The following is a 13002-nucleotide window of genomic DNA, read 5'->3' as shown; positions in this document are numbered from 1 at the left end:
GCAGCTAATTTGTAAACACAGGATGTTAACCCTATGTTTGCTTCCATGAAAGCAGGAAGTAGACACACTGCAGATTTATAGCAGGATTTGTATCAGCGGTAACAAAGAAATGTTTTTACTTTAAAGGTTATTATGCTGTTGCTTATCTTTTAAAGCAGAGAGGAAGTTCTGAGTCCAGGCCCGCTTTAACATGAGCATTATAGTTAGCGCTCTGTGTTGGCTTATGAAATTTTACTATTTTTTGACAGTATGTTGTTATTGCATACCTTATGTACATCAGGATAAGCCGATAATTGATCCTTAGCAACTGACACTGTCAGTCTGAAATTCTCCCCCCCTTCTTAAAGGTGAAAGTCAATGTTCTGTCAGCTGAAGTCCCACCCCCCTCCTGACTGAGAGCCCATCAGGGCTTCAGGCTGATGGAGGGACCTGGAGATTCCTGAGGGGGGAATTTAGAAAAATTCCTTTTCTGTTTTCCAAAACCTGACTTTTTTACATGACTGCAGTTGCTGTGGAGGGCGAGGCACTGTATTGGAGGGAGGGTGAGCAGTTGGGATCTCCATGGCCCTGTGCATGGGCCTCGAACCCCCCCCCCCCCCCCCCCCCCGCTACAAGGGCTACTTCCCTTGCAGTTACACCTTGGCTTATGTGTACACTTGCAAATTACAGTATATCCACTGAAATGATCACTCGCAGGGGCTAATTATCTTTGAAGATGGGAGGGGGACTCAGATTTGCCTAAATATGTTTGGTGGAGAGCTTTGCCTAGTTATGTTTGGGGATTTAAAGAGGTTTCTGTGCCTTATTCTGTTTACTGGGGACTCTGCCTTGTTATGCTGGGGGTCGGATTTAATAAGGGGCTTTATCCCTAAATACCCAAAAATGATAAATCAAGGTCCCTCCCTTAAATCCTCAAGCAAAATAAAGCTGTCACCCCTAAATATGCAAACATTTTTTTGTGCAGAGCCCCACTCCTTAAATCCCCAAAACATAAATAGGCGCAGTCCCCCTAAATACACATACATAAATATGCAGTGTCCTTAAATCCTCATGCATTAATAGGCACCGCTCCCCTGAATCCCTAATTATAATTAGGCACCATGTATTTATTTACGTTTGGAGATTTTATGGGGGCCTCTGCCTAATTATGTTTGGGTCACCGTCTTTGGCGGTGGTGGTGGGCCTGCCTAATTATGATTTTTATTGGGGAAAAATAATCTCTGCCTAATTATTATGATTTTGGTAATAGCTCTACATATACTTTTTAATGTTTGGAGAAAATTCTGCCTAATTATGTGGACTAGAGCTGACACACTAGTTAATTGTGTTTCTTGAGGATCATGCTGCTACTTGGAATGTCTGTTGCACACACTGGTGAGTTCTCTATTTTGAGGTAATATACTGCCTGATTGTTATGTTCGGATTCTGCTAGATTATATATCTTAGAAGGTGAGGACTATATTCGTACATCTCATGCTTTTTCTATGATAACTAGGGCCTTTTTTAATTAAAGATGAATGGGCTTTATCCATTGTTTTACTAGGAAGGCCCTCTGTCTTTGAATTATGTGAAGCTGGCTTCATGTACATTTGGCTCTGCCCCATGACCCATCACTACCACATCCACTTTCTGGCACACAGCACACTGTGATGTGGTGGATAGCACTATCACCTTAGAGAGCCAGTGCCCCGGGCTCATATCTGAGCTAGGACTGCCTGCGGGAAGTCTGGTATCCTCCCACATCCCAAAACATACAAATACGGTAGTTCCACCTGAAAGTGGTCTTAGTCTTTGATACAAACATAGACTATGACTATGGTAGTGATTAGATTATGAACTCTTCTGCGGGACAGTTAGTGACACACAATAGGCTCTGTAAGCAGAAGATGTCAGTGCAGGTAAGCTCAGAAATTTGGGCGTCAGAAATATCGGCTAGTAGAAAATTGGTAAATTTACTAATATTCTACTACTATGAAGAGCAATTTAAGACAGTAAAATATAGGTAAATGATACCGATATTTTACTACGGCTAGACCTAACCCTAACCCTCCCTCTTCCTATGCCTAAACCTAACCACCCCCCATGATGTCTAACCCTAAACATCCCCCTCTAATGCCTAACCTCAACCACTGAGCTTAACCTTAACCACAGACTCCCCTCTCCCCCAGTGACCAGGCTATTTTTTTTACAAATTAGGCCTCTGCAGCTTTAATAGCTTGCTACAAAGCCGTATACGTCAACACGCATATGAATCCCCCCCCCCCTTTTCTGCCCACTAACAGAGCTTTCTGTTGATGGGCTCTGATCGCTGCTGCAGTGTGTTTTTTTTATACATCAGCCTATGAGAGCTGATCGATCTCTGTGCCTCCCCAAGGGACAGCCAAGCATCACAGCTGTCCCCAGTACAGCGCTGCCATAGATCACAGTGCTGTACAATGTAAATAGCAGGGCTGTGGAGTCGGAGTCAGAGTCGAGGAGTCGGGGCAATTTTGGGCACCCGGAGTCGGAGTTGGAGTCAGAGTCATGGTTTCATGAACTGAGAAGTCAGAGTCGGGAGTCGGAGTCGGGTGATTTTTGTACAAAATCCAAAGCCCTGTTAAATATTAGACTAAGGAGTCAGAGTCGAGGAGTCGGAGTCGGGGCCATTTTGGTTACCTGGAGTCGGAGTTGGAGTCGTGGTTTCATAAACTGAGGAGTCGGAAGATTATTGTACCGACTCCACAGCCCTGGTAAATAGACGGCGGTTTCGCCATCTAACAGTCTCCTAGCGGGGATCACCGCAGGGAGACTGATGACGGAGTGCAGGACTATGCGCCAATTGGCGTTAGGCAGTCCTGGGGCTGCCGCTGCATTCACACTAATTGGCATGGAGTGGTCATTTAGTAGCTAAAGAGGAGCTGTCAGCCATACTATTCTCAGCCCCCCCCCCCCACATATATAAGTAGATAGATACTTGCTCTACTTATAGAACATATGTATTGCACTGTCCACATTTTGATTTTAGTGATTTTTCGATAGTAAAAAAAGAGAAAATCCTTCTTAGGATTCTCCATTTTAACTGTGTCTACCTTGAAGTCAATCCTGATGTCATTTCCTCCCTTACTCTCCTCTGCCTGATTTTTTATGCATTGTCCGCCCTTCTCCCAGTCTTCAGGCACTCCCACCCAGCTCTGCTATAGTAAGTGCATTGTCTCAACATAAGAAATATTGGTCATTCAGAGATGAACATAGGTGTGGGAGGGGAAGACAGGAGGGAAAGAGGCTTCAGTCAATCAGGATGCATTAGTTAAGTCTGAGGGGAAGTAAAGAAGCAAAAAAAGACAACCCAGCATGCCCTGCAACTTCCTTTGTGAGGCAGATGTATCAAATAAGAGCCAGGGAAACCGGGGAATGATCATTTAAAGAAAAGTAATAGTGATTTTTAATTTTGGATTGCCTGGTTAGCATCCTTACTACTTGTTTATCAGATAAAAATAAAGAATGGATTTTTTGATTTTATGCCCGCCAGTTACACTTTAAGACACCCTCCTCCACGCCTAACCTTAATCCCCTATGCCTAACCTAAAACCCATCTCACAGACGCCTAACCTTAACTGCCCCCACTGCAAAAAAGCTAAATATAATTTGTAGCTAAAAACGCTAGATCTCGTTTATAGCAAAAGTGCTAACGGTATTTGTATGGGCACCTATGGCCGCCCAAATTTACTGCTTCCATCAAGGCTGTATAAACATGCAATGCAGTACTGTAATACTAATCATTTTTAATTAATCTGGTTAAATAGCATAAGTGATTATACTGTGCTGGCAAAGAGCCTTGCAATGCCAGGATAAGGAGAGACTGCAGCCTTTTTTATACATGGTAAAAAAAAAATGGACTTACACTATTTTTTATAAATAGGATTGGCATAAAAAAATAATAATATTGAATTGCTATTTTAATACTGTAATGGATGGTTGACGAACATGTTATTAGAAAGATATAATGTTCTGATTTTGTTTTGTTTTCCAAGTACCCATCAGAAAGTAGTGATATCATGTTGACAGTAAATACCAAGAGCCTATTACACTGATAACAGCTGTGAATGAATATTCTTTGTTTTTCTGAAGATTATGAAAGGCCTTCCACTCTCTATACCTCATGGAATTTACTGATTATAGGTTATTTTGGGTAAAACAATGTTGGTTGCAGCATTTGTAATAACATTAAATAAGAGGTGGATGAAACGGATGTTGTTCAGAGCAGGAATTTGTGTACAAGCCTTCATTTTCTAACTTGCCTGTATAGACCCCTACTAAAACCCTATTTTACCGCAAGGGGTCGCAAAAGCAATGCACGCTTGCCTTGCACACTTATTGCAGTCCGTTGCGGTGCACCGTAAGTATCCAATCCGACGCAAGGGCTGCAGTATGTTACCGAAGGAACTGCGCTTAAAGCCTGTCACCTGCTGTAACTGAAATTAGTGGGCAACGCACGTAGTGTAAAGAGCTGAGCGCGGTGTGTCGCAGTGCACATGCATGGATGGAGGGGAATTCCCAGTGACACACTTCCTGTCGAGCTTGGAGATCATCACTGAGCGGGGTGGAGGTGGGGGGCTGGGGTAGCGCTATGCATATGACCATGTTCATATGCAATTTTTGCGATGCAGCAGGAGCATCACAACGCAAAAAATATGTGTAAAACCAGCCTGAATGGAAATTACCATTTTGTGGTTATACTAGTAACGGGTTTTTTCCACTGGCCAAATTGTATCCATTGTTAGGATCCAGAGCAGTTTCTAGGCTAAATTGCCCACAGGGCGAGGGTGTAAAAAATCGTGTTGCCACATGTATGGGTTAGATAGGTAGGTGCCTGCAGTATAGGTTAGATAGGTAGGTGCCTGCAGTATAGGTTAGATAGGTAGATGCCCCCAGTATAGGTTAGATAGGTAGGTGCCTTTAGTATAGGTTAGATAGGTAGGTGCCCCGCAGTATAGGTTAGATAGGTAAGTGCCCCAGTATAGGTTTGATAGGTAGGTGCCTTTAGTATAGGTTAGATAGGTAGGTAACTGCAGTATAGATTATATAGGTAGGTGTCCACCATTAAGATTAGATAGGTAGGTGCCCTGCAGCAGAGGGGGGAGCGGGCATAGATAGTTATAACTCACCTCAATCCCCCGCAGCCTCAATCTCCTTCCTTTCCCGGCGTCTGTCGCATTGGTAACAGTGACGCCGAAAAAGGAAGGAGATTCAGGCTGCGGGGGATTGGCGGAAAGAAGGTGAGTTATAACAAGCTATGCCCGCTCCCTCTGCCGCTGCGCTCCCTTCCTGTCACTCAATCCGGCGCCACAGGCGATTGCACGCTTTGTAAGCCCATAGAAACGAGGCTGTTAGGATCACACATGATTTCACAACTGCAAGGGCTCCATGATTAACACAGTAATCATGGTGCTTTTTACTACTGGTGCAATATGATTTTCCCCCAAACACAAATGCAGTGCATGCAGCATTTTTCCTGTGTTTGAATTGCGTTTAGGTTAAAGCAGGCATGTCCAAAGACCGGCCCCGGAGCCAAGCCATTTCTGGTGGCCCTCAAAGCTGTATACAGTTGTTAATTCCATGTGGCCTGTAGGCCGTAGCTGCAATACCACATTCATGGGCCAGCAGTAACAGCAACTGATTAGCAGCTACCACTGTGCTAACTGCACATGGCAGTGTTCTCCCCAGAATTTTTTCCCAGCCGGGTGGCATGAAATAGTAGCCGGGTGGCATGAAAAAGTAGCCGGGTGGGTTGAGATGGAAATGCAGGGCAACTCTGCTTACAGCATAGGAGGAGGTGAGGAGGTGAGCCGATGACAGCCGGGTGGTCACCAAATCTAGCCGGGTGGAGCACCCGGCTAAAAGAGCCTGGGGAGAACACTGCATGGTATATGGGTTATTTCCCATAAAAATGTTTTATTTGACGAGAAGTAACGAGCATAGTGTACCTAATGACAATCACCAAAAAATGTGCATAATTTTGCTAGTTCAGCCTCCTACCACTCCTAAGAATGGTGATATGGCCCTTGGCCTAAAAATTTTGGTTGCCGCTGCTGATATTTGATCTCCTTAGGGGCCTGACCAGAGTGTGTTAGCGACCTCTGACCTGGAGTTATTTTTGCTGGCGCATGTGCAGTGACAAATTTTCATCTTTCAGACGTGCCTACAATTCTCTCACGATCTCTGTATGCTGTCACAGAACTGGGAGCGCAGTCTGAGAGCGGAAAATGTCTTACTGCGAATGCGGCGGCAAAGCTACCTCCGGGTCAGAGGTCGCCGCGCCGCCACATTCTGTTTGGGCTGCTAAGGGGATGAATTACATGCAGAGGGAACATATTGGAGACTGTGCTTCCAGTTCTGTGATGGCATGCAGAGATCGTGCAGGCCAACATTTCTTACTGTGCATGCGCCATCAAAACTACCTCTGGGTCAAAGGTCACTCTGGTCAGGTCGCTAAGGAGATGAATTATGAGCAGCGAGAACATATCCGAGGGGAATCACTGTGGAATTTTTTTTCTTAACACTGAAATGAGAAGGAAAATCATCTGATCTCCTGAGGTGCTCTGGGGCAAAAGGCTGTGTGACGGTGACAATATACTATATGTAGAGTCCCGTTTTCCCGGAACTCAACTAACCAGCAGAATCAACCAACCGGCAGTACTCGCAGTGGTGAAAGCCGAATTCTTAGGCTGTTGGTGGGCTCTGCTGTGCTTAAAGACGGCTGGGTTCCACGACTCCCCCAAGGTTAATATACTTTCAATTACTGTACTTTAACATTTAATGGTATGTATATAGAGTGAGGCATAGTACTGTTTTAGCTAAGCCTATTTTTAATATTGAGTCTCTAGCTACCAAAAAGCACACTTATCCGGCATCAATGCCGGATAACCGAGACTCTGCTGTATAGATATAAAATGTGTTTCTGATGATGAAACAAGCATAATTAGGTAAAAATGGGTAATTTGAATTACCCTGACCAGACGTCCCGTTTTGCCTGGGACACGTCCCAGGTTCAGGGTCCCGTCCCAGGCTGCAATGTGTCCCAGGTTATGTCCCACCTTTGGCCGCTGGGTGTCCCAAGCGTGAGACTCTGTGGCCGCATGAGGTAATGTTTGCCTCATTTACCATTTGCAGAGTCGGAGTAATCATTTTTTGCTACATTTCATGTGTCAGAGGTAACGGTTATTGCAATTCATGTATCAGAGGTAACGGTTGCTGCAGTTATTATTTGATGAGACTGCATTTGAAACTTTGGGGTTATTGTTGCAGCATTTGGCATGTTGGGGGCTCTTGATTATTAAATGGTATGCTAATACTGTAGCATCAACAGTTTCTACAGATTTCGCAGACAATCTAATTTCACCATAGTAATAGTTTAGTGTCCTATGATATTATTATGTATTTATATAGCACTGGTTTCTAAGGCAGCACTTTACAGAGAATGTAGTCATGTCCTTGGTGGAGCTTACAATCTAATCCTGGCCATAGTCAAAGTCTAATGTCCCGCCATATCATTATTATGTATTTATGTAGCACTTGCATTTTCTGCAGCACTTTACAGAGTTCATAGTTATGTCATGGACTCAGGGCCGGTTTAAGCAACAATGGGGCCCCAGGGCAAAATAAACCTGGGGGGGCCCCCCAACATATACCCCAGAACAAAATCGGCATTAGGGGACCTTTTGTGCAGCTGGTATAGTCAGGGTGTGAAGTCCCAATCGGTCGGAGCTCCACATTCTGGCTATCCCAGCCTGCATGGGGGACAAGGGGTTAAAAAGTTTCAGGAAGGGGGACCCCACATATTTTTTTTTTAAAATTCCCACACTCTAAACATAAAAAAAAATATGGGAAAATAGGAAAAAATGCCAGGGATCTTCATACAGCCATATTGCGGCTGTATAGCGATCCCTGGCCAAAGCGCTGCGGCTGCGTATAGCCCCCCCGGGAAACCCCATCAGGAAATTTATTGCGCTTTCGTTTGATGCATGTAAAATTACACTACCGTTAGGTGTGCTTTCTAAAAATGACATTTACAGCATTTAAAAGTATACTTTTTTCCTTCGAAACTTTAAAATCGATTTTCTCAAAAACTATAAAGTCTTTTTGAAAAATTGTTTTTTCCTCTTATTCCTAATGATCTCCTTAACATATCCTGCAAATTTTGGGTTTCTAGCATTTAAGGTGGATTTGCTATTAACCATTAAAGTCGGCAGGTTTTTAAATGTGTATTTTTTTTCCTTTGAAACTTTAAAATCGATTTTCTCAAAAACTATAAGGCCGATTTGAATTTTTTTTTCCTCTTGTAGCCACTGGGGGCCCCTACAAGCTCTGGGGCCCTGGGGCAGCTGCCTCCTTTGCCTCTATGGTAGCGCCGGCCCTGCATGGACTGACATCCATGATGCAAATCTCTTACTTCACCACATCATTGTGGGAACACTGCTTTCTTGTGTGTTTGGTGAACATTGCCTTATTACCTTTAGGGTCACATTGCCTATTGTGTTTTGAGAGGAAACTCTGGGCCACTGCCTCAGAGTTACATTGCAGTTCGCTCCGCCCACACCATGTCACGGACACATCCATTTTCCTACCGTGGTCATGGACACGCCCATTTTTTGGCGCGGCATGCATCGTGTGTTGCACTAGCACCCCCCTTCCTCCCTCCGTCCCAGGTTGAGCCAAGAAAAATCTGGTCATTGTATTTGAATACATCTTTACATTTTGCTATCTGTCATTATGGTTTCTCAAGCTTGAAAGGGTTTGGTCATGTGTGTGTAGGAAGTGGCGGTTTTCCGCTGACCAATAGACCCTTGGGTGGTCTCGCCCCATGTAATGAATACCCCGGGCTGCTCAGGGTGCTGCAGGCTCATCTGGAAGGAAGAGGTGGGGGTGGCGCGCGTTACACATTACATCGGGGAGTCTGGCAGACGGAGGCGGCAGTGGTATAGTAATGTAGATTTCCAATAGGTTTCATGCTGTAATCTATTGGAAAGCTGTGTCCAGTGTGTGGCCAGCTAATAGAACAGACCAGATTTGATCAGAGGGAATCTATCTGATGGCCATCAAGTACTTTATGTCTACCTGAAGCCCATTTTACATTTCCATCATCAATTGCCCAGGTAGCCTTAGCATTGTGACAAGAAGCATATCTTACTGTAAGTACAGTTAGCAGCACTATATTCAACCAAATGAAGTGTAAAAACACAAACAGGAAACTGATAAATGTTGTTTTAAAATAGAACATCATGCTAAGTTAAACCTCAAATCCTCTGTATGATATCTGCTGTAAGGTCATCTCAGCCAGTGAACAGAATGTGAAAGCTGTATACTGTAATTAGGGCCTGATTTACTTCCATGATCCCACCACACAGCTCTTTATGCTACATGCACAGGCTGGTCACTGCTGACGAAGCATATAGAGGCAGATGGGTGGGCTGTATGAGTATCCAGACTGCCCATCCAGCTCTCTATGCTTCAAGTTAGTGGCATCAGGGCAGCTCCAGGATCTTGAGTGCTAGTTCCTGACAGCCGCCTCTCAGTACACTTTCACCTCTAGGCTTGTGTTTAGAGCTAAGTGTGGCCCTGCATATAATATAAAGTCTGATAGGTATGATTAAAAGCATAACTATAGTCAAACCAGATCAGAGCCAGTATAGGGTACACACATATATATACACACACACACACACACACACACACACACACACACACACACACACATAGACACACACACACACACACACACACACACACACACACACACACACACACACACACACACACACACACACACACACGCACACATACACACATGTACACACACAAACTTTGATAACTGTATTCCTCAACCTCAGGGTCTCCCTTGGGACTCCGAACTCAGAGGATACAGAGGCTAGGCCCCTATTTTAGAGATGTCTTGTGTCCATCTTCTTCTGCCAGTTTGCATTAGGATGGGGGTTTTAATCTATTTATTTTCAGTATCCTTATACTCTCTTTTCATTATGTTTTTGCCTTTTAATCAGAGAGGGAGTATCACTGTGGTATTTGATAGATATGAAGTTTAAAAAAAGATTTTTTGGGGAAAATGGCAATCCTCCTATGAAATCACTGCTATAGGCTTTCATTAGTCTATTGCTCGCTTTCGGAATTGTTGGGGATTCCTGGAGAGAACAAACAGCTCTAGTGGTCCCCGGGCCTAAAGAGAGTTCAGTGGTTTAGCTGCACATAGCACTGTACTCTCCTGGACAGAAAGCTCTGGTGTTGGTCCCAGGGCTGGATTTCTGGAAAGGCCACAAACGCCCGGGCCTTGGGTGGCTGCAGATCAATGGGGCACCTGGACGTGAAATAGGGGTTGCTACATATGAAAAGGAAGGCTGCAAATAAAGCAATACATGAAAAGGGAAGGTGATGGATAAGGGAGCTGTACTTGAAAGAGAAATGCTGCAGTACATGGCTATAACACATGGAAGGCGGGGCTACACATGCAATGAGTGGGGAGCTGCTGCACATAGACGGGGAGCCACAACATACTTGGCCTAGGGGTAGAAGAAGTATAGATCTCGGCCTTGGTTGTTCCCAGGATGTGTTGAAGCCACTCTCATAGCCTAGGAGTCCCAGGTCCATCTATATATCCCCACAAATGGAACTTTTCACATAAGCCACTGTACTTGTACTCACATTGGTTCTATGAATATTTCATAAAGCTTGCAGACAGCTAACGATTTAACTATGAAACTGGATCAATAATAAGCCAAAGAGTTTATAGAAATTACCCTGGGCTTTCATTTCTTAAATATCTAAACAACAAAAAAAGTGTAGCTGCATCAATACAGGAACTGAGACCAACAATACACAGGCAGAGTTCCAAGGAGACACAGAGGAGCTTCTTTTCTCATTTACTTCACACTGAATCTGTTGTGATGTGTCTGCGAGAATGGTTAAAACCCGTCGCCTGCATACGCTGTATTCAATGCTGGGAGGGGAGCGCAGAGGGGAACGCCCGAGGTGAGGGAGGGGAGGACCGTCCCCCCTCCCCACCGACGTGCTACCAAGCTCTCCCCTCATACTGCGACCCCTCCAGACCCCAAAAATGGCCCTGAGCGGGCCCAGGGGAAGGGGATGGGGGCACGCTAGCTGTCAAGGTAAGGGGGCGCCTGTCACTACCTAACTGAGGGTCCCTGTCACTCACTTCCTAACCTGGGGGTCCCTGTCACTCACTACTTAACCTGGGGGTCCCTGTCACTCACTATCTAACCTGGGGGTCCCTGTCACTCACTACCTAACCTGAAGGTCCCTGTCACTCACTAACTAACCCGGGGGGCTCCTGTCACTTCCTAACCTGGGGGGCACCTGTCACTCACTACTTAATCTGGGGGGCACCTGTCACTCACTACCTAACCTGGGGGGCGCCTGTCACTTGCTACCTAACCTGGGGGTCCCTGTCACTCACTACCTAACCTGGGGGTCCCTGTCACTCACTACCTAACCTGGGGGGCGCCTGTCACTCACTATCTAACCTGAGGGTCCCTGTCACTACATACACTGGGGGGCTCCTGTCACTAAATGAGCTGGGGGGCGCCTGTCACTCACTACCTAACCTGGGGGTCCCTGTCACTACCTAAACTGGGGGGGCTCCGGTCTCTTCCTAAACTGGGGGCTCCTGTCACTACATACACTGGGGGGTCCCTGTCACTACCTGAACTGGGGGGCACCTGTCACTACATACACTGGGGGGCTCCTGTCACTAAATGAGCTGGGGGGCTCCTGTCACTGCCTGAACTGGGGGGCTCCTGTCACTACCTGAACTGGGGGGCTCCTGTCACTACCTAAACTGGGGGACTCCTGGTGCTACCTAAATTATCCAGGCCAGGCCAGCCCAGCATCACCACCAGCTAACCAGCCCAGATTCACTGTCAAAAAGGCCACAGCATCACCACCAGTCAGGCCAGCATTTACTTCAACCAGCCAAGCACAGCCCAGCATTACCGCCAGCCAGGTCACAGCATCACCGCCAGCCAACCCGGCCACAGCATCACCGCCAGCCAGGCCAAAGCATCACTGCCAGGCCTTTCAGCCCACATATCATCCCCAATCCAGCCAAAAACAATATTGCCAGGCACAGCAGCCAGTAGAGGAGAATTCAGAAGCCAGGTGAGAGGTGTCTACCATATTAAGGGGGCATTCTGCCTATTTATGTGAAATGCTGTCTATATATGTGCCTCATGACCAGTGGCGGCTCCAGGAAATTTTTTTAGGGGGTGCTATGCAGGTGCTGGACCAATTTCCGGGGGAGCTGACGACCTGCGGCGCGCAAAGCGCGCCGCGGCAAAAAATGGGTGTGGCTACAACCTGCGGCGCGCGAAGCGCACCGCGGCGAAAAAATGGGCGTGGTCATGACCGGATGAGGGCGGGGCTAACTGTAATTTAAAGTGAACCCAGGGTGAGAGTGATATGGTGGCTGCCATATTTATTTCCTTTTAAACAATACTAGTTGCCTGGCAGCCCTGCTGATCTATTTGGCTGTAGTAGTGAACTGAATTACACCAGAAACAAGCCATGCAGCTAATCTTGTCAGTTCTGACAATATTGTCAGAAACCCCTGACCTGCTGCATGCTTGTTCAGGGTCTATGGTTGAAAGAATAAGAGGCAGAGGACCAGCACGGCAGCCAGGCAACTGGTATTGCTTAACCACTTCGCCATATCTGGACGCATATATCCATCCAGATAGGCAGTGGTGCTGCAGCCGTGTGTTGCGCGCGATCGGGCGCGCGCCCGCGCGCGCCCCCGCTACCTCCCGCTGCCCCCCCGATCAGTGAATGGGAATATAATTCCCATTCACCGATCCAAGTCCCCGGCAGAAATACCGACGCTTTCTCATCAGAGAGCGTGGTATTTCTGCCCCCAGGAAACAACTTCTCTTCATTTTAGTTCCTAGATGCGACATCGTTCGCATCTAGGAACTTTTTGAATGTGGCCATCTTGTGGCCAAA

General features: G+C 46.1%; 1 protein-coding gene and 1 long non-coding RNA gene across 2 annotated transcripts in view; one reads left to right on the top strand and one right to left on the bottom strand.

Moving 5' to 3' along the window:
• SKAP2 (src kinase associated phosphoprotein 2) overlaps positions 1-13002 on the top strand; it is a 365363-nt gene that overhangs the window by 467 nt on the left and 351894 nt on the right. The gene's annotated exons all lie outside the window — the stretch shown is intronic.
• LOC137518343 (uncharacterized) overlaps positions 1-13002 on the bottom strand; it is a 60208-nt gene that overhangs the window by 38082 nt on the left and 9124 nt on the right. The gene's annotated exons all lie outside the window — the stretch shown is intronic.

The sequence above is a fragment of the Hyperolius riggenbachi genome, chromosome 5 (assembly GCF_040937935.1).
Source record: "Hyperolius riggenbachi isolate aHypRig1 chromosome 5, aHypRig1.pri, whole genome shotgun sequence".
NCBI lineage: Eukaryota > Metazoa > Chordata > Amphibia > Anura > Hyperoliidae > Hyperolius > Hyperolius riggenbachi.
Note: the sequence above shows the minus strand (reverse complement) of the source record. Positions and strands in the feature narration are given on the sequence as shown.